We start from the raw sequence: 4,390 nt of genomic DNA, 5'->3' as shown, positions 1-4,390 counted from the left end.
TAAAAGAAGATATTAAAGGGAATATACAGAGTCACTGTACCAAAAAGATCTGGTTGATATGAAAATATTTTAGGAAGTGCCATATAAACAAAAGCCAATGGTGACTGTCACACTAGCAGTCAAAAGGATGAACAAAAAGTGTGAGGAGCATAACTACAGATTCTTCATAGAAGTTAAGGCAAATACGCCTTTACACAAATAAATGTAAATACCATGGGCTCTTAAACTAACATCCTTGACTTTGTACTGAAGAAAAAAGCAAGTGATTGACTATATTCTCTGTGCATGAAGAATTCACCATTATGAATAAATCCCTTATAAAGCTAAATATAGAAAAAAAGGGCTTGTAAAACATTATAAAGATACTTTTACCACATCTTTTGAAAGTGACTTCCCTAAAAAACAATACGATCTTCCAACAGGGTATGTCTGAGTCTTTAACATATAAAAAGAATAGGGAGGTAGGATGGGAATTAAAAACTTAGCAAGAAAACGCTGGGGGGGGAAAAAAGATGAGCATACTTGTTACTTTTTAAAAAGAAAGAAAAATCTCCATGAACTGGAAATCAATGGTGTCTGTTGGACTCATTAGAGAACTGAGGTTGCTGGACAAACTGCCATCCCCGATTTAGAGGACTAAGTGCAGAGAAACACCCGAGATCTGCTCACCTGTGCAGAAGTCACTGCAGTCAGGGCTTCTTCCTAAACAGGTCATTGTTGTTAGGTCTCGAGTTTGACTCATAGCACTCTATGCACAACAGATATGAACACTGTCCTATCCTGTGCTATCCTCATCTCTGACACATCTGAATCCATTGCTGCAGTCACTGTGTCAATCCATTTTGTTACGGGTCTTCCTCTCTGTTGCTGGCCCTTCCCCTTTCCAAGCATGATGTCCCTCTCCCAAGAATAGCCTCTCTTAATGCACAAAGCATGTGAGACAGAACTTTGGCGTACTTGCCTCCGAGGAACATTCTGGCTGCAATTTTCCCAAGACTTCTCTATTTGCATTTTGGCAGTCCATGGGATGTTCAATAATCTTCTCCAACACTGTAGCTCAAAGGCATAAATTATTATTCTGTGATCCTTATTCACTGGTCATCTCTCAAATGCACAGCAAATGATTGAAAAGACCATGGCTTGAATCCGGCACACTTTAGTCTTCAGAATGACACCATTTCTCTGCAGTGATTTGGAGAGGTCCCTGAGAGCAGACTTTCCCAAAGTGATACATTTCTGATCTCCTGGCTACTGGTACCAAAGGTGTTGAATGTGGATCCCAGTAAATAAGATGAAATAATTTATAATTTCAATCTTTTCTCTATATATCTTGATGTTGCTTATAAATGGTGAGGGTTTTGTCTTCCTGGTGTTGATATGCAATCTATATTTAAGGCTGTAGTCTTTGATCTTCTGCAATAAGTGCTTTAAATCATCCTCAGTTTTAGTAAGCAAAGTTGTGTCATCTACATAATTCTGGTTGTTAATGGGTTTTCCTCCTATCCTGATGCCACATTCTTCTTCACAGGGTTTAGCTTCTCAAATGATTTGTTCATTGTATAGATTACTACATGATACAACTCTGACACACATCTTTCCTACTTTTAAACCATGAAGTGTTCCCTTGTTTCCTTTGGACAATGCCTTCTTGGTATAGTTTTCATATAAGCGTAATTAAGTGTTCTGAGTTCCCATTCTTCTCACCATTAGCTAAAGTATGTTATGATCTACACAGTCAAATACCTTTGTACAGTCAATAAAGTACACATAGACATTCTTCTTGTATTCTCTGTTTTCAGTCAGGATCCATCTGACAGCAACAATATCCCTGCTGCTACAGCCTCTTTTAAACTCAGTTCTGTGTTAATGTACCTTTGTAGCCATTTTTTATGATCTTCAGCAATACTTTGATATTGCTGAAGTAATCATATGATAATCATTATATTGTTTGATAATTTCCACATTCTGTTGACTCACCTTTCCTGGCAATGGAAATAAATATGGATCTTTCCCAGTCAGTTGTCCTGTCAACTATTCATCAAATTTCCTGGCATAGAGTGATGAGCACATACAGGGCTGCATCTGTCATTTGAAACATGTCAATTGGTAACCCATCAATTTCTGGGGCCTTATTTTTTTGTAAATGCCTTTAGTGCAGCTTGTACTTCTTCCTTCATTACCACTGGCCCTTGTCCATATGAGATACTTGTTCATACAGTACTTCCTGAAGTTTTTCAGTGTCAACCAATTTTTGTTTTCTTTTCTAAGAACAACTGAGGTGTAGTCCAGAAAGAGTTTTAACTGTTGTTCTGAAACATTCCATAAGAAAGGATCTTCATCCCAGAGGTGCACGGTTCAAATCCACCAGATCCTCTGCTGGAGAAGGAGGAACAATCTCCTCCTGTACCAGTCAGATCTAATTTGATGGTACACACACACACACACACACACACACACACACACACACACACTAATAAAATAATTAAGGGGAGCTCTGGTGGCCTAGTGGCAAGAAGCTGCACTGCAATCCCAGAGGAGCACGGTTCAAATCCACCAGATGCTGTGCCGGGAAAGGAGGGACAATCTCCTCCTGTACCAGTCAGATCTGATTTGAAGGTACATGCACACACCCAAAAAAAAAAATAAAATTAAAAAATAATAATAAAATAATTTTTAAAAGTTTACATTAAAAAGAAAGGACCTCCAGGCATGAGCTTTGCACACAGTAGGAGCTTTGGCCAATAGTTTTGACCTGTGAGCCTGATAATCTGAGGCCTGCCCGGTGTGGACACTGTAATTTCTGGCTCACTTCATAGCAAGAGTTCTTAAATTCCATCACGAAGTACTCTCCAATGTATTATAGTTGTCCTTAAAGCTCTTCAATTCGAGGAAGTGCTTGGCAGGTTTGCTTTTCTGATTGGAGGGGAGGTATGTAACCTGGATGGTTGTTGGAGAGACTTCAGGAGCCTGGGAAAAGTCTCTGGGTGCTGACTGGTGGTGTTGCTGAGAGCTCCCACTTTGCCTTGACTGTGGTGGCCAGCTCAGTCAGGGCCTCCTGATAGTGCAGGTACTCACTCAGGCCAAAGACCCCTGTCCCATAGTGCGCTGCCTCATAACCACCCAGAAGGGTATCAGTGAGGGCCTTGCACAAGCCCTTGAAAAGAGTACTGGTGTTTTGAATATCTAGCAAGTAGGAGCAAAAATTCTTGCTCATTAGGGAAATGAAACGGCATCTTGATTTTCCTGGGCCTCCAATTGTAGCAGTCTGGTATCATCATCTGCAAGGAGCTGGGGCTCATATTTGATATCCTGAACCCTGGATAGTTGATTATCAATCTCCTCTTTCAGATCCTTGGCGGCTTTGTTTCCCACAGGAACATGGGGTCCTCTTCTAGATTTCATTGCAAAGTACATGATTTGCCTCTTCACAAAAATAAATAAGAGGATAAACACCCGCACAGAGCTGCTCTGCTGTACTGCATTCCCTGCCTCGTCAGCCAGGCTTCTGCCGAGGTGACGGTGTGTGGGGTCCCTGAAGCTCCATGGCCATTTCCTTAACCAATGCTTTTTGATACAGTGACTGGGTGTATTCCTTCAATCTTTTCTTGATGTTTCCTGACTCATTCAAGATTTTGTCCATAGTATTGCAACTCGAGGCTTGAATTTGTTTTTCCATTCTTTCAGCTTGAAAAAAGCTGAGAGAGTTTTTCCCTTTTTAATTCTCCAACTTCAGCTCTTGGAGAGAGTTCTTCCCTTTTAATTCTCCAACTTCAGCTCTTGGCACAGTTATCATACTTTGCTTTGTCTTTTCAATCTGTCCTTTGAAATCATCTTTTCAGTTCTTTTACTCCTTCATCTTTTTACTTTGTTTTGGCTTCTTGATGTTCTAGTGCAATTTTCATGATCTCTTCTGACATCAGTTTTGGTTTTTTTCTTCCTCTTCTGTCTTTATAATGGCCTTTTGCTCACTTCATGGATGATATCCTTGACGTTATCCTACAACTTCTCTGGTCTTTGATCCTTGATGTTCAATGCCTCAAACCTGTTCTTAAGATGATTTTTAAGTGCAGGTGAGATAATTGTTGTTGTGTTCTTATGTGCTATTAAGTCACCTGCAACTTATAGTAACCCTGTGTACAACAGCCCTAAACCCTGCTCTATCCCTTGGCAATCTTATTATCTCCAACACACTTATCTCTATAACCCCAGTGACTGAATCAATTCATATCATCAAGGGTCTTCCTCTCCTGCACTGTCCCTCCACCCTCCCAAATGTGGTGTACCTCTCCAAGGACTGATCCTGCTTTTCAGCATGTCCAAAGTATGTCAAACGAAGCTTCAGAATCCTTGCCTCCAAGGAGCAGTCTGATTTCACTCTCTCCAAGATGAA

The 4,390-nt window shown here is 40.4% G+C and overlaps 1 pseudogene; it reads right to left on the bottom strand.

Moving 5' to 3' along the window:
• Positions 1–2,835: 2,835 nt before the first annotated feature.
• LOC102869019 overlaps positions 2,836–4,390 on the bottom strand; it is a 9,317-nt pseudogene continuing 7,762 nt past the window's right edge.

The sequence above is a fragment of the Elephantulus edwardii genome, unplaced genomic scaffold (assembly GCF_000299155.1).
Source record: "Elephantulus edwardii isolate Elephantulus edwardi_28Jun2011 unplaced genomic scaffold, EleEdw1.0 scaffold00037, whole genome shotgun sequence".
NCBI lineage: Eukaryota > Metazoa > Chordata > Mammalia > Macroscelidea > Macroscelididae > Elephantulus > Elephantulus edwardii.
Note: the sequence above shows the minus strand (reverse complement) of the source record. Positions and strands in the feature narration are given on the sequence as shown.